Below are 21,461 nucleotides of genomic sequence, written 5' to 3' on the forward strand. Positions count from 1 at the left end.
AATCAACCTAAGGGTCTATAAATCAACCTAATTTAGGGGTCTATTTTAGGTCTATATATCAACCTATTTTAGATCCAAAAATCAACCTATTTTAGACGTCTATTTCTAGTCTATAAATCGTCTATTTTAGGTCTATATATCAACCTATTTTAGATCTAAAAATCAACCTATTTTAGACGTCTATTTCTGGTCTATTTGAGATCTATAATCAAACCTATTTCAAACGTCTACTTTAGGTCTATAAATCAACCTAAGGGTCTATAAATAAACCTAATTTAGGCGTCTATTTTAGGTCTATATATCAACCTATTTTAGATCTAAAAATCAACCTATTTTGGACGTCTATTTCTGGTCTATAAATCAACCTATTTTAGATCTATTTTAAACGTCTACTTTAGGTCTATAAATCAACCTAAGGGTCTATAAATCAACCTAATTTAGGCGTCTATTTTAGGTATATATATCAACCTATTTTAGATCTAAAAACCAACCTATTTTAGACGTCTATTTCTGGTCTATTTTAGATCTATAAATAAACCTATTTTAAACGTCTACTTTAGGTCGATAAATCAACCTAAGGGTCTATAAATCAACCTAATTTAGGCGTCTATTTTAGGTCTATATATCAACCTATTTTAGATCTAAAAATCAACCTATTTTAGACGTCTATTTCTGGTCTATTTTAGATCTATAAATAAACCTATTTTAAACGTCTACTTTAGGTCTATAAATAGACCTAAGGGTCTATAAATCAACCTAATTTAGGCGTCTATTTTAGGTCTATATATCGACCTATTTTAGATCTAAAAATCAACCTATTTTAGACGTCTATTTCTGGTCTATAAATCAACCTATTTTAGATCTATTCTAAACGTCTACTTTAGGTCTATAAATCAACCTAAGGGTCTATAAATCAACCTAATTTAGGCGTCTATTTTAGGTCTATATATCAACCTATTTTAGATCTAAAAATCAACCTATTTTAGACGTCTATTTCTGGTCTATAAATCAACCTATTTTAGATCTATAAATAAACCTATTTTAAACGTCTACGTTAGGTCTATAAATCAACCTAAGGGTCTATAAATCAACCTAATCTAGGCGTCTATTTTAGGTCTATATATCAACCTATTTTAGATCTAAAAAATCAACCTATTTTAGACGTCTATTTCTGGTCTATAAATCAACCTATTTTAGATCTATTTTAAACGTCTACTTTAGGTCTATAAATCAACCTAAGGGTCTATAAATCAACCTAATTTAGGCGTCTATTTTAGGTCTATATATCAACCTGTTTTAGATCTAAAAAATCAACCTTTTTTAGACGTCTATTTCTTGTCTATAAATCAACCTATTTTATATCTATTTTAAACGTCTACTTTAGGTCTATAAATCAACCTAAGGGTCTATAAATCAACCTAATTTAGGCGTCTATTTTAGGTCTATATATCAACCTATTTTAGATCTAAAAATCAACCTATTTTAGACGTCTATTTCTGGTCTATTTTAGATCTATAAATGAACCCATTTTAAACGTCTACTTTAGGTCTATAAATCAACCTAAGGGTCTATAAATCAACCTAATTTAGGCGTCTATTTTAGGTCTATATATCAACCTATTTTAGATCTAAAAATCAACCTATTTTGGACGTCTATTTCTGGTCTATAAATCAACCTATTTTAGATCTATTTTAAACGTCTACTTTAGGTCTATAAATCAACCTAAGGGTCTATAAATCAACCTAATTTAGGCGTCTATTTTAGGTCTATATATCAACCTATTTTAGATCTAAAAACCAACCTATTTTAGACGTCTATTTCTGGTCTATTTTAGATCTATAAATAAACCTATTTTAAACGTCTACTGTAGGTCGATTAATCAACCTAAGGGTCTATAAATCAACCTAATTTAGGCGTCTATTTTAGGTCTATATATCAACCTATTTTAGATCTAAAAATCAACCTATTTTAGACGTCTATTTCTGGTCTATAAATCAACCTATTTTAGATCTATAAATAAACCTATTTTAAACGTCTACGTTAGGTCTATAAATCAATCTAATTTAGGTGTCTATTTTAGGTCTATATATCAACCTATTTTAGATCTAAAAATCAACCTATTTTAGACGTCTATTTCTGGTTTAAAAATTAACCTATTTTAGACGTCTAGTTTTGGTCTATTTTAGATCTATAAATAAACCCATTTTAAACGTCTACTTTAGGTCTATAAATCAACCTAAGGGTCTATAAATCAACCTAATTTAGGCGTCTATTTTAGGTCTATATATCAACCTATTTTAGATCTAAAAATCAACCTATTTTAGACGTCTATTTCTGGTCTATAAATCAACCTATTTTAGATCTATAAATAAACCTATTTTAAACGTCTACGTTAGGTCTATAAATCAACCTAAGGGTCTATAAATCAACCTAATCTAGGCGTCTATTTTAGGTCTATATATCAACCTATTTTAGATCTAAAAAATCAACCTATTTTAGACGTCTATTTCTGGTCTATAAATCAACCTATTTTAGATCTATTTTAAACGTCTACTTTAGGTCTATAAATCAACCTAAGGGTCTATAAATCAACCTAATTTAGGCGTCTATTTTAGGTCTATATATCAACCTATTTTAGATCTAAAAAATCAACCTTTTTTAGACGTCTATTTCTTGTCTATAAATCAACCTATTTTATATCTATTTTAAACGTCTACTTTAGGTCTATAAATCAACCTAAGGGTCTATAAATCAACCTAATTTAGGCGTCTATTTTAGGTCTATATATCAACCTATTTTAGATCTAAAAATCAACCTATTTTAGACGTCTATTTCTGGTCTATTTTAGATCTATAAATGAACCTATTTTAAACGTCTACTTTAGGTCTATAAATCAACCTAAGGGTATATAAATCAACCTAATTTAGGCGTCTATTTTAGGTCTATATATCAACCTATTCTAGATCTAAAAATCAACCTATTTTAGACGTCTATTTCTGGTCTATAAATCGTCTATTTTAGGTCTATATATCAACCTATTTTAGATCTAAAAATAAACCTATTTTAAACGTCTACTTTAGGTCTATAAATCAACCTAAGGGTCTATAAGTCAACCTAATTTAGGCGTCTATTTTAGGTCTATATATCAACCTATTTTAGATCTAAAAATCAACCTATTTTAGACGTCTATTTCTGGTCTATAAATCGTCTATTTTAGGTCTATATATCAACCTATTTTAGATCTAAAAATCAACCTATTTTAGACGTCTATTTCTTGTCTATAAATCGTCTATTTTAGGTCTATATATCAACCTATTTTAGATCTAAAAATAAACCTATTTTTAACGTCTACTTTAGGTCTATAAATCAACCTAAGGGTCTATAAGTCAACCTAATTTAGGCGTCTATTTTAGGTCTATATATCAACCTATTTTAGATCTAAAAATCAACCTATTTTAGACGTCTATTTCTGGTCTATAAATCGTCTATTTTAGGTCTATATATCAACCTATTTTAGATCTAAAAATCAACCTATTTTAGACGTCTATTTCTGGTCTATTTGAGATCTATAATTAAACCTATTTTAAACGTCTACTTTAGGTCTATAAATAAACCTAAGGGTCTATAAATCAACCTAATTTAGGCGTCTATTTTAGGTCTATATATCAACCTATTTTAGATCTAAAAATCAACCTATTTTAGACGTCTATTTCTGGTCTATAAATCAACCTATTTTAGATCTATTTTAAACGTCTACTTTAGGTCTATAAATCAACCTAAGGGTCTATAAATCAACCTAATTTAGGCGTCTATTTTAGGTCTATATATCGACCTATTTTAGGTCTAAAAATCAACCTGTTTTAGACGTCTATTTCTGGTCTATTTTAGATCAATAAATAAACCTATTTTAAACGTCTACTTTAGGTCTATAAATCAACCTAAGGGTCTATAAATCAACCTAATTTAGGCGTCTATTTTAGGTCTATATATCAAACTATTTTAGATCTAAAAATCAACCTATTTTAGACGTCTATTTCTGGTCTATAAATCAACCTATTTTAGATCTATTTTAAACGTCTACTTTAGGTCTATAAATCAACCTAAGGGTCTATAAATCAACCTAATTTAGGCGTCTATTTTAGGTCTATATATCAACCTATTTTAGATCTAAAAATCAACCTATTTTAGACGTCTATTTCTGGTCTATAAATCAACCTATTTTAGATCTATAAATAAACCTATTTTAAACGTCTACGTTAGGTCTATAAATCAACCTAATCTAGGCGTCTATTTTAGGTCTATATATCAACCTATTTTAGATCTAAAAAATCAACCTATTTTAGACGTCTATTTCTGGTCTATAAATCAACCTATTTTAGATCTATTTTAAACGTCTACTTTAGGTCTATAAATCAACCTAAGGGTCTAAAAATCAACCTAATTTAGGCGTCTATTTTAGGTCTATATATCAACCTATTTTAGATCTAAAAATCAACCTATTTTAGACGTCTATTTCTGGTCTATAAATCAACCTATTTTAGATCTATTTTAAACGTCTACTTTAGGTCTATAAATCAACCTAAGGGTCTATAAATCAACCTAATTTAGGCGTCTATTTTAGGTCTATATATCAACCTATTTTAGATCTAAAAATCAACCTATTTTAGACTTCTATTTCTGGTCTATAAATCGTCTATTTTAGGTCTATATATCAACCTATTTTAGATCTAAAAATAAACCTATTTTAAACGTCTACTTTAGGTCTATAAATCAACCTAAGGGTCTATAAATATACCTAATTTAGGCGTCTATTTTAGGTCTATATATCAACCTATTTTAGATCTAAAAATCAACCTATTTTAGACGTCTATTTCTGGTCTATAAATCGTCTATTTTAGGTCTATATATCAACCTATTTTAGATCTAAAAATAAACCTATTTTAAACGTCTACTTTAGGTCTATAAATCAACCTAAGGGTCTATAAATCAACCTAATTTAGGCGTCTATTTTAGGTCTATATATCAACCTATTTTAGATCTAAAAATCAACCTATTTTAGACGTCTATTTCTGGTCTATAAATCAACCTATTTTAGATCTAAAAATCAACCTATTTTAGACGTCTATTTCTTGTCTATAAATTAACCTATTTTAGACGTCTAGTTTTGGTCTATTTTAGATCTATAAATAAACCCATTTTAAACGTCTACTTTAGGTCTATAAATCAACCTAAGGGTCTATAAATCAACCTAATTTAGGCGTCTATTTTAGGTCTATATATCAACCTATTTTAGATCTAAAAATCAACCTATTTTAGACGTCTATTTCTGGTCTATAAATAAACCTATTTTAGATCTATAAATAAACCTATTTTAAACGTCTACGTTAGGTCTATAAATCAACCTAAGGGTCTATAAATCAACCTAATCTAGGCGTCTATTTTAGGTCTATATATCAACCTATTTTAGATCTAAAAAATCAACCTATTTTAGACGTCTATTTCTGGTCTATAAATCAACCTATTTTAGATCTATTTTAAACGTCTACTTTAGGTCTATAAATCAACCTAAGGGTCTATAAATCAACCTAATTTAGGCGTCTATTTTAGGTCTATATATCAACCTATTTTAGATCTAAAAAATCAACCTTTTTTAGACGTCTATTTCTTGTCTCTAAATCAACCTATTTTATATCTATTTTAAACGTCTACTTTAGGTCTATAAATCAACCTAAGGGTCTATAAATCAACCTAATTTAGGCGTCTATTTTAGGTCTATATATCAACCTATTTTAGATCTAAAAATCAACCTATTTTAGACGTCTATTTCTGGTCTATTTTAGATCTATAAATAAACCTATTTTAAACGTCTACTTTAGGTCTATAAATCAACCTAAGGGTCTATAAATCAACCTAATTTAGGCGTCTATTTTAGGTCTATATATCAACCTATTTTAGATCTAAAAATCAACCTATTTTAAACGTCTATTTCTGGTCTATAAATCGTCTATTTTAGGTCTATATATCAACCTATTTTAGATCTAAAAATAAACCTATTTTAAACGTCTACTTTAGGTCTATAAATCAACCTAAGGGTCTATAAGTCAACCTAATTTAGGCGTCTATTTTAGGTCTATATATCAACCTATTTTAGATCTAAAAATCAACCTATTTTAGACGTCTATTTCTGGTCTATAAATCGTCTATTTTAGGTCTATATATCAACCTATTTTAGATCTAAAAATCAACCTATTTTAGACGTCTATTTCTGGTCTATTTGAGATCTATAATTAAACCTATTTTAAACGTCTACTTTAGGTCTATAAATAAACCTAAGGGTCTATAAATAAACCTAATTTAGGCGTCTATTTTAGGTCTATATATCAACCTATTTTAGATCTAAAAATCAACCTATTTTAGACGTCTATTTCTGGTCTATAAATCAACCTATTTTAGATCTATTTTAAACGTCTACTTTAGGTCTATAAATCAACCTAAGGGTCTATAAATCAACCTAATTTAGGCGTCTATTTTAGGTCTATATATCGACCTATTTTAGGTCTAAAAATCAACCTATTTTAGACGTCTATTTCTGGTCTATTTTAGATCAATAAATAAACCTATTTTAAACGTCTACTTTAGGTCTATAAATCAACCTAAGGGTCTATAAATCAACCTAATTTAGGCGTCTATTTTAGGTCTATATATCAAACTATTTTAGATCTAAAAATCAACCTATTTTAGACGTCTATTTCTGGTCTATAAATCAACCTATTTTAGATCTATTTTAAACGTCTACTTTAGGTCTATAAATCAACCTAAGGGTCTATAAATCAACCTAATTTAGGCGTCTATTTTAGGTCTATATATCAACCTATTTTAGATCTAAAAATCAACCTATTTTAGACGTCTATTTCTGGTCTAAAAATCAACCTATTTTAGATCTATAAATAAACCTATTTTAAACGTCTACGTTAGGTCTATAAATCAACCTAATCTAGGCGTCTATTTTAGGTCTATATATCAACCTATTTTAGATCTAAAAAATCAACCTATTTTAGACGTCTATTTCTGGTCTATAAATCAACCTATTTTAGATCTATTTTAAACGTCTACTTTAGGTCTATAAATCAACCTAAGGGTCTAAAAATCAACCTAATCTAGGCGTCTATTTTAGGTCTATATATCAACCTATTTTAGATCTAAAAAATCAACCTATTTTAGACGTCTATTTCTGGTCTATAAATCAACCTATTTTAGATCTATTTTAAACGTCTACTTTAGGTCTATAAATCAACCTAAGGGTCTATAAATCAACCTAATTTAGGCGTCTATTTTAGGTCTATATATCAACCTATTTTAGATCTAAAAATCAACCTATTTTAGACTTCTATTTCTGGTCTATAAATCGTCTATTTTAGGTCTATATATCAACCTATTTTAGATCTAAAAATAAACCTATTTTAAACGTCTACTTTAGGTCTATAAATCAACCTAAGGGTCTATAAATATACCTAATTTAGGCGTCTATTTTAGGTCTATATATCAACCTATTTTAGATCTAAAAATCAACCTATTTTAGACGTCTATTTCTGGTCTATAAATCGTCTATTTTAGGTCTATATATCAACCTATTTTAGATCTAAAAATAAACCTATTTTAAACGTCTACTTTAGGTCTATAAATTAACCTAAGGGTCTATAAATCAACCTAATTTAGGCGTCTATTTTAGGTCTATATATCAACCTATTTTAGATCTAAAAATCAACCTATTTTAGACGTCTATTTATGGTCTATAAGTCAACCTATTTTAGATCTATTTTAAACGTCTACTTTAGGTCTATAAATCAACCTAAGGGTCTATAAATCAACCTAATTTAGGCGTCTACTTTAGGTCTATATATCAACCTATTTTAGATCTAAAAATCAACCTATTTTAGACGTCTATTTCTGGTCTATTTTAGATCTATAAATAAACCTATTTTAAACGTCTACTTTAGGTCTATAAATCAACCTAAGGGTCTATAAATCAACCTAATTTAGGCGTCTATTTTAGGTCTATATATCAACCTATTTTAGATCTAAAAATCAACCTATTTTAGACGTCTATTTCTGGTCTATAAATCGTCTAATTTAGGTCTATATATCAACCTATTTTAGATCTAAAAATAAACCTATTTTAAACGTCTACTTTAGGTCTATAAATCAACCTAAGGGTCTATAAATCAACCTAATTTAGGCGTCTATTTTAGGTCTATATATCAACCTATTTTAGATCTAAAAATCAACCTATTTTAGACGTCAATTTCTAGTCTATAAATCGTCTATTTTAGGTCTATATATCAACCTATTTTAGATCTAAAAATCAACCTATTTTAGACGTCTATTTCTGGTCTATTTGAGATCTATAATTAAACCTATTTCAAACGTCTACTTTAGGTCTATAAATCAACCTAAGGGTCTATAAATAAACCTAATTTCGGCGTCTATTTTAGGTCTATATATCAACCTATTTTAGATCTAAAAATCAACCTATTTTGGACGTCTATTTCTGGTCTATAAATCAACCTATTTTAGATCTATTTTAAACGTCTACTTTAGGTCTATAAATCAACCTAAGGGTCTATAAATCAACCTAATTTAGGCGTCTATTTTAGGTCTATATATCAACCTATTTTAGATCTAAAAACCAACCTATTTTAGACGTCTATTTCTGGTCTATTTTAGATCTATAAATAAACCTATTTTAAACGTCTACTTTAGGTCGATAAATCAACCTAAGGGTCTATAAATCAACCTAATTTAGGCGTCTATTTTAGGTCTATATATCAACCTATTTTAGATCTAAAAATCAACCTATTTTGGACGTCTATTTCTGGTCTATAAATCAACCTATTTTAGATCTATTTTAAACGTCTACTTTAGGTCTATAAATCAACCTAAGGGTCTATAAATCAACCTAATTTAGGCGTCTACTTTAGGTCTATATATCAACCTATTTTAGATCTAAAAATCAACCTATTTTAGACGTCTATTTCTGGTCTATTTTAGATCTATAAATAAACCTATTTTAAACGTCTACTTTAGGTCTATAAATCAACCTAAGGGTCTATAAATCAACCTAATTTAGGCGTCTATTTTAGGTCTATATATCAACCTATTTTAGATCTAAAAATCAACCTATTTTAGACGTCTATTTCTGGTCTATAAATCGTCTATTTTAGGTCTATATATCAACCTATTTTAGATCTAAAAATAAACCTATTTTAAACGTCTACTTTAGGTCTATAAATCAACCTAAGGGTCTATAAATCAACCTAATTTAGGCGTCTATTTTAGGTCTATATATCAACCTATTTTAGATCTAAAAATCAACCTATTTTAGACGTCAATTTCTAGTCTATAAATCGTCTATTTTAGGTCTATATATCAACCTATTTTAGATCTAAAAATCAACCTATTTTAGACGTCTATTTCTGGTCTATTTGAGATCTATAATTAAACCTATTTCAAACGTCTACTTTAGGTCTATAAATCAACCTAAGGGTCTATAAATAAACCTAATTTCGGCGTCTATTTTAGGTCTATATATCAACCTATTTTAGATCTAAAAATCAACCTATTTTGGACGTCTATTTCTGGTCTATAAATCAACCTATTTTAGATCTATTTTAAACGTCTACTTTAGGTCTATAAATCAACCTAAGGGTCTATAAATCAACCTAATTTAGGCGTCTATTTTAGGTCTATATATCAACCTATTTTAGATCTAAAAACCAACCTATTTTAGACGTCTATTTCTGGTCTATTTTAGATCTATAAATAAACCTATTTTAAACGTCTACTTTAGGTCGATAAATCAACCTAAGGGTCTATAAATCAACCTAATTTAGGCGTCTATTTTAGGTCTATATATCAACCTATTTTAGATCTAAAAATCAACCTATTTTAGACGTCTATTTCTGGTCTATTTTAGATCTATAAATGAACCTATTTTAAACGTCTACTTTAGGTCTATAAATCAACCTAAGGGTCTATAAATCAACCTAATTTAGGCGTCTATTTTAGGTCTATATATCGACCTATTTTAGATCTAAAAATCAACCTATTTTAGACGTCTATTTCTGGTCTATAAATCAACCTATTTTAGATCTATTTTAAACGTCTACTTTAGGTCTATAAATCAACCTAAGGGTCTATAAATCAACCTAATTTAGGCGTCTATTTTAGGTCTATATATCAACCTATTTTAGATCTAAAAATCAACCTATTTTAGACGTCTATTTCTGGTCTATAAATCAACCTATTTTAGATCTATAAATAAACCTATTTTAAACGTCTACGTTAGGTCTATAAATCAACCTAAGGGTCTATAAATCAACCTAATCTAGGCGTCTATTTTAGGTCTATATATCAACCTATTTTGGATCTAAAAAATCAACCTATTTTAGACGTCTATTTCTGGTCTATAAATCAACCTATTTTAGATCTATTTTAAACGTCTACTTTAGGTCTATAAATCAACCTAAGGGTCTATAAATCAACCTAATTTAGGCGTCTATTTTAGGTCTATATATCAACCTATTTTAGATCTAAAAATCAACCTATTTTAGACGTCTATTTCTGGTTTAAAAATTAACCTATTTTAGACGTCTAGTTTTGGTCTATTTGAGATCTATAATTGAACCTATTTTAAACGTCTACTTTAGGTCTATAAATAAACCTAAGGGTCTATAAATCAACCTAATCTAGGCGTCTATTTTAGGTCTATATATCAACCTATTTTAGATCTAAAAAATCAACCTATTTTAGACGTCTATTTCTGGTCTATAAATCAACCTATTTTAGATCTATTTTAAACGTCTACGTTAGGTCTATAAATCAACCTAAGGGTCTATAAATCAACCTAATCTAGGCGTCTATTTTAGGTCTATATATCAACCTATTTTAGATCTAAAAAATCAACCTATTTTAGACGTCTATTTCTGGTCTATAAATCAACCTATTTTAGATCTATTTTAAACGTCTACTTTAGGTCTATAAATCAACCTAAGGGTCTATAAATCAACCTAATTTAGGCGTCTATTTTAGGTCTATATATCAACCTATTTTATATCTAAAAAATCAACGTTTTTTAGACGTCTATTTCTTGTCTATAAATCAACCTATTTTATATCTATTTTAAACGTCTACTTTAGGTCTATAAATCAACCTAAGGGTCTATAAATCAACCTAATTTAGGCGTCTATCTTAGGTCTATATATCAACCTATTTTAGATCTAAAAATCAACCTATTTTAGACGTCTATTTCTGGTCTATTTTAGATCTATAAATAAACCTATTTTAAACGTCTACTTTAGTCTATAAATCAACCTAAGGGTCTATAAATCAACCTAATTTAGGCGTCTATTTTAGGTCTATATATCAACCTATTTTAGATCTAAAAATCAACCTATTTTAAACGTCTATTTCTGGTCTATAAATCAACCTATTTTAGATCTATAAATAAACCTATTTTAAACGTCTACGTTAGGTCTATAAATCAACCTAATTTAGGTGTCTATTTTAGGTCTATATATCAACCTATTTTAGATCTAAAAATCAACCTATTTTAGACGTCTATTTCTGGTTTAAAAATTAACCTATTTTAGACGTCTAGTTTTGGTCTATTTTAGATCTATAAATAAACCCATTTTAAACGTCTACTTTAGGTCTATAAATCAACCTAAGGGTCTATAAATCAACCTAATTTAGGAGTCTATTTTAGGTCTATATATCAACCTATTTTAGATCTAAAAATCAACCTAATTTAGACGTCTATTTCTGGTCTATAAATCAACCTATTTTAGATCTATAAATAAACCTATTTTAAACGTCTACGTTAGGTCTATAAATCAACCTAAGGGTCTATAAATCAACCTAATCTAGACGTCTATTTTAGGTCTATATATCAACCTATTTTAGATCTAAAAAATCAACCTATTTTAGACGTCTATTTCTGGTCTATAAATCAACCTATTTTAGATCTATTTTAAACGTCTACTTTAGGTCTATAAATCAACCTAAGGGTCTATAAATCAACCTAATTTAGGCGTCTATTTTAGGTCTATATATCAACCTATTTTAGATCTAAAAATCAACCTATTTTAGACGTCTATTTCTGGTTTAAAAATTAACCTATTTTAGACGTCTAGTTTTGGTCTATTTGAGATCTATAATTGAACCTATTTTAAACGTCTACTTTAGGTCTATAAATAAACCTAAGGGTCTATAAATCAACCTAATCTAGGCGTCTATTTTAGGTCTATATATCAACCTATTTTAGATCTAAAAAATCAACCTATTTTAGACGTCTATTTCTGGTCTATAAATCAACCTATTTTAGATCTATTTTAAACGTCTACGTTAGGTCTATAAATCAACCTAAGGGTCTATAAATCAACCTAATCTAGGCGTCTATTTTAGGTCTATATATCAACCTATTTTAGATCTAAAAAATCAACCTATTTTAGACGTCTATTTCTGGTCTATAAATCAACCTATTTTAGATCTATTTTAAACGTCTACTTTAGGTCTATAAATCAACCTAAGGGTCTATAAATCAACCTAATTTAGGCGTCTATTTTAGGTCTATATATCAACCTATTTTATATCTAAAAAATCAACCTTTTTTAGACGTCTATTTCTTGTCTATAAATCAACCTATTTTATATCTATTTTAAACGTCTACTTTAGGTCTATAAATCAACCTAAGGGTCTATAAATCAACCTAATTTAGGCGTCTATTTTAGGTCTATATATCAACCTATTTTAGATCTAAAAATCAACCTATTCTAGACGTCTATTTCTGGTCTATTTTAGATCTATAAATCAACCTATTTTAAACGTCTACTTTAGGTCTATAAATCAACCTAAGGGTCTATAAATCAACCTAATTTAGGCGTCTATTTTAGGTCTATATATCAACCTATTTTAGATCTAAAAATCAACCTATTTTAAACGTCTATTTCTGGTCTATAAATCAACCTATTTTAGATCTATAAATAAACCTATTTTAAACGTCTACGTTAGGTCTATAAATCAACCTAATTTAGGTGTCTATTTTAGGTCTATATATCAACCTATTTTAGATCTAAAAATCAACCTATTTTAGACGTCTATTTCTGGTTTAAAAATTAACCTATTTTAGACGTCTAGTTTTGGTCTATTTTAGATCTATAAATAAACCCATTTTAAACGTCTACTTTAGGTCTATAAATCAACCTAAGGGTCTATAAATCAACCTAATTTAGGCGTCTATTTTAGGTCTATATATCAACCTATTTTAGATCTAAAAATCAACCTATTTTAGACGTCTATTTCTGGTCTATAAATCAACCTATTTTAGATCTATAAATAAACCTATTTTAAACGTCTACGTTAGGTCTATAAATCAACCTAATTTAGGTGTCTATTTTAGGTCTATATATCAACCTATTTTAGATCTAAAAATCAACCTATTTTAGACGTCTATTTCTGGTTTAAAAATTAACCTATTTTAGACGTCTAGTTTTGGTCTATTTTAGATCTATAAATAAACCCATTTTAAACGTCTACTTTAGGTCTATAAATCAACCTAAGGGTCTATAAATCAACCTAATTTAGGCGTCTATTTTAGGTCTATATATCAACCTATTTTAGATCTAAAAATCAACCTATTTTAGACGTCTATTTCTGGTCTATAAATCAACCTATTTTAGATCTATAAATAAACCTATTTTAAACGTCTACGTTAGGTCTATAAATCAACCTAAGGGTCTATAAACCAACCTAATCTAGGCGTCTATTTTAGGTCTATATATCAACCTATTTTAGATCTAAAAAATCAACCTATTTTAGACGTCTATTTCTGGTCTATAAATCAACCTATTTTAGATCTATTTTAAACGTCTACTTTAGGTCTATAAATCAACCTAAGGGTCTATAAATCAACCTAATTTAGGCGTCTATTTTAGGTCTATATATCAACCTATTTTAGATCTAAAAAATCAACCTTTTTTAGACGTCTATTTCTTGTCTATAAATCAACCTATTTTATATCTATTTTAAACGTCTACTTTAGGTCTATAAATCAACCTAAGGGTCTATAAATCAACCTAATTTAGGCGTCTATTTTAGGTCTATATATCAACCTATTTTAGATCTAAAAATCAACCTATTTTAGACGTCTATCTCTGGTCTATTTTAGATCTATAAATAAACCTATTTTAAACGTCTACTTTAGGTCTATAAATCAACCTAAGGGTCTATAAATCAACCTAATTTAGGCGTCTATTTTAGGTCTATATATCAACCTATTTTAGATCTAAAAATCAACCTATTTTAGACGTCTATTTCTGGTCTATAAATCGTCTATTTTAGGTCTATATATCAACCTATTTTAGATCTAAAAATAAACCTATTTTAAACGTCTACTTTAGGTCTATAAATCAACCTAAGGGTCTATAAGTCAACCTAATTTAGGCGTCTATTTTAGGTCTATATATCAACCTATTTTAGATCTAAAAATCAACCTATTTTAGACGTCTATTTCTGGTCTATAAATCGTCTATTTTAGGTCTATATATCAACCTATTTTAGATCTAAAAATCAACCTATTTTAGACGTCTATTTCTGGTCTATTTGAGATCTATAATTAAACCTATTTTAAACGTCTACTTTAGGTCTATAAATAAACCTAAGGGTCTATAAATCAACCTAATTTAGGCGTCTATTTTAGGTCTATATATCAACCTATTTTAGATCTAAAAATCAACCTATTTTAGACGTCTATTTCTGGTCTATAAATCAACCTATTTTAGATCTATTTTAAACGTCTACTTTAGGTCTATAAATCAACCTAAGGGTCTATAAATCAACCTAATTTAGGCGTCTATTTTAGGTCTATATATCGACCTATTTTAGGTCTAAAAATCAACCTATTTTAGACGTCTATTTCTGGTCTATTTTAGATCAATAAATAAACCTATTTTAAACGTCTACTTTAGGTCTATAAATCAACCTAAGGGTCTATAAATCAACCTAATTTAGGCGTCTATTTTAGGTCTATATATCAAACTATTTTAGATCTAAAAATCAACCTATTTTAGACGTCTATTTCTGGTCTATAAATCAACCTATTTTAGATCTATTTTAAACGTCTACTTTAGGTCTATAAATCAACCTAATTTAGGCGTCTATTTTAGGTCTATATATCAACCTATTTTAGATCTAAAAATCAACCTATTTTAGACGTCTATTTCTGGTCTAAAAATCAACCTATTTTAGATCTATAAATAAACCTATTTTAAACGTCTACGTTAGGTCTATAAATCAACCTAATCTAGGCGTCTATTTTAGGTCTATATATCAACCTATTTTAGATCTAAAAAATCAACCTATTTTAGACGTCTATTTCTGGTCTATAAATCAACCTATTTTAGATCTATTTTAAACGTCTACTTTAGGTCTATAAATCAACCTAAGGGTCTAAAAATCAACCTAATCTAGGCGTCTATTTTAGGTCTATATATCAACCTATTTTAGATCTAAAAAATCAACCTATTTTAGACGTCTATTTCTGGTCTATAAATCAACCTATTTTAGATCTATTTTAAACGTCTACTTTAGGTCTATAAATCAACCTAAGGGTCTATAAATCAACCTAATTTAGGCGTCTATTTTAGGTCTATATATCAACCTATTTTAGATCTAAAAATCAACCTATTTTAGACTTCTATTTCTGGTCTATAAATCGTCTATTTTAGGTCTATATATCAACCTATTTTAGATCTAAAAATAAACCTATTTTAAACGTCTACTTTAGGTCTATAAATCAACCTAAGGGTCTATAAATATACCTAATTTAGGCGTCTATTTTAGGTCTATATATCAACCTATTTTAGATCTAAAAATCAACCTATTTTAGACGTCTATTTCTGGTCTATAAATCGTCTATTTTAGGTCTATATATCAACCTATTTTAGATCTAAAAATAAACCTATTTTAAACGTCTACTTTAGGTCTATAAATCAACCTAAGGGTCTATAAATCAACCTAATTTAGGCGTCTATTTTAGGTCTATATATCAACCTATTTTAGATCTAAAAATCAACCTATTTTAGACGTCTATTTATGGTCTATAAGTCAACCTATTTTAGATCTATTTTAAACGTCTACTTTAGGTCTATAAATCAACCTAAGGGTCTATAAATCAACCTAATTTAGGCGTCTACTTTAGGTCTATATATCAACCTATTTTAGATCTAAAAATCAACCTATTTTAGACGTCTATTTCTGGTCTATTTTAGATCTATAAATAAACCTATTTTAAACGTCTACTTTAGGTCTATAAATCAACCTAAGGGTCTATAAATCAACCTAATTTAGGCGTCTATTTTAGGTCTATATATCAACCTATTTTAGATCTAAAAATCAACCTATTTTAGACGTCTATTTCTGGTCTATAAATCGTCTATTTTAGGTCTATATATCAACCTATTTTAGATCTAAAAATAAACCTATTTTAAACGTCTACTTTAGGTCTATAAATCAACCTAAGGGTCTATAAATCAACCTAATTTAGGCGTCTATTTTAGGTCTATATATCAACCTATTTTAGATCTAAAAATCAACCTATTTTAGACGTCAATTTCTAGTCTATAAATCGTCTATTTTAGGTCTATATATCAACCTATTTTAGATCTAAAAATCAACCTATTTTAGACGTCTATTTCTGGTCTATTTGAGATCTATAATTAAACCTATTTCAAACGTCTACTTTAGGTCTATAAATCAACCTAAGGGTCTATAAATAAACCTAATTTCGGCGTCTATTTTAGGTCTATATATCAACCTATTTTAGATCTAAAAATCAACCTATTTTGGACGTCTATTTCTGGTCTATAAATCAACCTATTTTAGATCTATTTTAAACGTCTACTTTAGGTCTATAAATCAACCTAAGGGTCTATAAATCAACCTAATTTAGGCGTCTATTTTAGGTCTATATATCAACCTATTTTAGATCTAAAAACCAACCTATTTTAGACGTCTATTTCTGGTCTATTTTAGATCTATAAATAAACCTATTTTAAACGTCTACTTTAGGTCGATAAATCAACCTAAGGGTCTATAAATCAACCTAATTTAGGCGTCTATTTTAGGTCTATATATCAACCTATTTTAGATCTAAAAATCAACCTATTTTAGACGTCTATTTCTGGTCTATAAATCAACCTATTTTAGATCTATAAATAAACCTATTTTAAACATCTACGTTAGGTCTATAAATCAACCTAATTTAGGTGTCTATTTTAGGTCTATATATCAACCTATTTTAGATCTAAAAATCAACCTATTTTAGACGTCTATTTCTGGTTTAAAAATTAACCTATTTTAGACGTCTAGTTTTGGTCTATTTTAGATCTATAAATAAACCCATTTTAAACGTCTACTTTAGGTCTATAAATCAACCTAAGGGTCTATAAATCAACCTAATTTAGGCGTCTATTTTAGGTCTATGTATCAACCTATTTTAGATCTAAAAATCAACCTATTTTAGACGTCTATTTCTGGTCTATAAATCAACCTATTTTAGATCTATAAATAAACCTATTTTAAACGTCTACGTTAGGTCTATAAATCAACCTAAGGGTCTATAAATCAACCTAATCTAGGCGTCTATTTTAGGTCTATATATCAACCTATTTTAGATCTAAAAAATCAACCTATTTTAGACGTCTATTTCTGGTCTATAAATCAACCTATTTTAGATCTATTTTAAACGTCTACTTTAGGTCTATAAATCAACCTAAGGGTCTATAAATCAACCTAATTTAGGCGTCTATTTTAGGTCTATATATCAACCTATTTTAGATCTAAAAAAATCAACCTTTTTTAGACGTCTATTTCTTGTCTATAAATCAACCTATTTTATATCTATTTTAAACGTCTACTTTAGGTCTATAAATCAACCTAAGGGTCTATAAATCAACCTAATTTAGGCGTCTATTTTAGGTCTATATATCAACCTATTTTAGATCTAAAAATCAACCTATTTTAGACGTCTATTTCTGGTCTATTTTAGATCTATAAATAAACCTATTTTAAACGTCTACTTTAGGTCTATAAATCAACCTAAGGGTCTATAAATCAACCTAATTTAGGCGTCTATTTTAGGTCTATATATCAACCTATTTTAGATCTAAAAATCAACCTATTTTAGACGTCTATTTCTGGTCTATAAATCGTCTATTTTAGGTCTATATATCAACCTATTTTAGATCTAAAAATAAACCTATTTTAAACGTCTACTTTAGGTCTATAAATCAACCTAAGGGTCTATAAGTCAACCTAATTTAGGCGTCTATTTTAGGTCTATATATCAACCTATTTTAGATCTAAAAATCAACCTATTTTAGACGTCTATTTCTGGTCTATTTTAGATCTATAAATAAACCTATTTTAAACGTCTACTTTAGGTCTATAAATCAACCTAAGGGTCTATAAATCAACCTAATTTAGGCGTCTATTTTAGGTCTATATATCAACCTATTTTAGATCTAAAAATCAACCTATTTTAGACGTCTATTTCTGGTCTATAAATCGTCTATTTTAGTTCTATATATCAACCTATTTTAGATCTAAAAATAAACCTATTTTAAACGTCTACTTTAGGTCTATAAATCAACCTAAGGGTCTATAAATCAACCTAATTTAGGCGTCTATTTTAGGTCTATATATCAACCTATTTTAGATCTAAAAATCAACCTATTTTAGACGTCTATTTCTAGTCTATAAATCGTCTATTTTAGGTCTATATATCAACCTATTTTAGATCTAAAAATCAACCTATTTTAGACGTCTATTTCTGGTCTATTTGAGATCTATAATTAAACCTATTTCAAACGTCTACTTTAGGTCTATAAATCAACCTAAGGGTCTATAAATAAACCTAATTTAGGCGTCTATTTTAGGTCTATATATCAACCTATTTTAGATCTAAAAATCAACCTATTTTGGACGTCTATTTCTGGTCTACACATCAACCTATTTTAGATCTATTTTAAACGTCTACTTTAGGTCTATAAATCAACCTAAGGGTCTATAAATCAACCTAATTTAGGCGTCTATTTTAGGTCTATATATCGACCTATTTTAGGTCTAAAAATCAACCTATTTTAGACGTCTATTTCTGGTCTATTTTAGATCAATAAATAAACCTATTTTAAACGTCTACTTTAGGTCTATAAATCAACCTAAGGGTCTATAAATCAACCTAATTTAGGCGTCTATTTCTGGTCTATAAATCAACCTATTTTAGATCTATTTTAAACGTCTACTTTAGGTCTATAAATCAACCTAAGGGTCTATAAATCAACCTAATTTAGGCGTCTATTTTAGGTCTATATATCAACCTATTTTAGATCTAAAAATCAACCTATTTTAGACGTCTATTTCTGGTCTATTTGAGATCTATAATTAAACCTATTTCAAACGTCTACTTTAGGTCTATAAATCAACCTAAGGGTCTATAAATAAACCTAATTTAGGCGTCTATTTTAGGTCTATATATCAACCTATTTTAGATCTAAAAATCAACCTATTTTGGACGTCTATTTCTGGTCTATAAATCAACCTATTTTAGATCTATTTTAAACGTCTACTTTAGGTCTATAAATCAACCTAAGGGTCTATAAATCAACCTAATTTAGGCGTCTATTTTAGGTCTATATATCAACCTATTTTAGATCTAAAAACCAACCTATTTTAGACGTCTATTTCTGGTCTATTTTAGATCTATAAATAAACCTATTTTAAACGTCTACTTTAGGTCAATAAATCAACCTAAGGGTCTATAAATCAACCTAATTTAGGCGTCTATTTTAGGTCTATATATCAACCTATTTTAGATCTAAAAATCAACCTATCTTAGACGTCTATTTCTGGACTATAAATCAACCTATTTTAGATCTATAAATAAACCTATTTTAAACGTCTACGTTAGGTCTATAAATCAACCTAATTTAGGTGTCTATTTTAGGTCTATATATCAACCTATTTTAGATCTAAAAATTAACCTATTTTAGACGTCTATTTCTGGTTTAAAAATTAACCTATTTTAGACGTATAGTTTTGGTCTATTTTAGATCTATAAATAAACCCATTTTAAACGTCTACTTTAGGTCTATAAATCAACCTAAGGGTCTATAAATCAACCTAATTTAGGCGTCTATTTTAGGTCTATATATCAACCTATTTTAGATCTAAAAATCAACCTATTTTAGACGTCTATTTCTGGTCTATAAATCAACCTATTTTAGATCTATAAATAAACCTATTTTAAACGTCTACGTTAGGTCTATAAATCAACCTAAGGGTCTATAAATCAACCTAATCTAGGCGTCTATTTTAGGTCTATATATCAACCTATTTTAGATCTAAAAAATCAACCTATTTTAGACGTCTATTTCTGGTCTATAAATCAACCTATTTTAGATCTATTTTAAACGTCTACTTTAGGTCTATAAATCAACCTAAGGGTCTATAAATCAACCTAATTTAGGCGTCTATTTTAGGTCTATATATCAACCTATTTTAGATCTAAAAATCAACCTATTTTAGACGTCTATTTCTGGTCTATAAATCAACCTATTTTAGATCTATAAATAAACCTATTTTAAACGTCTACGTTAGGTCTATAAATCAACCTAAGGGTCTATAAATCAACCTAATCTAGGCGTCTATTTTAGGTCTATATATCAACCTATTTTAGATCTAAAAAATCAACCTATTTTAGACGTCTATTTCTGGTCTATAAATCAACCTATTTTAGATCTATTTTAAACGTCTACTTTAGGTCTATAAATCAACCTAAGGGTCTATAAATCAACCTAATTTAGGCGTCTATTTTAGGTCTATATATCAACCTATTTTAGATCTAAAAATCAACCTATTTTAGACGTCTATTTCTGGTCTATAAATCAACCTATTTTAGATCTATAAATAAACCTATTTTAAACGTCTACGTTAGGTCTATAAATCAACCTAATCTAGGCGTCTATTTTAGGTCTATATATCAACCTATTTTAGATCTAAAAAATCAACCTATTTTAGACGTCTATTTCTGGTCTATAAATCAACCTATTTTAGATCTATTTTAAACGTCTACTTTAGGTCTATAAATCAACCTAAGGGTCTAAAAATCAACCTAATCTAGGCGTGTATTTTAGGTCTATATATCAACCTATTTTAGATCTAAGAAATCAACCTATTTTAGACGTCTATTTCTGGTCTATAAATCAACCTATTTTAGATCTATTTTAAACGTCTACTTTAGGTCTATAAATCAACCTAAGGGTCTATAAATCAACCTAATTTAGGCGTCTATTTTAGGTCTATATATCAACCTATTTTAGATCTAAAAATCAACCTATTTTAGACTT

This window comes from Syngnathus typhle, linkage group LG17 (assembly GCF_033458585.1).
Source record: "Syngnathus typhle isolate RoL2023-S1 ecotype Sweden linkage group LG17, RoL_Styp_1.0, whole genome shotgun sequence".
In the NCBI taxonomy this organism is placed as follows: Eukaryota; Metazoa; Chordata; class Actinopteri; order Syngnathiformes; family Syngnathidae; genus Syngnathus; species Syngnathus typhle.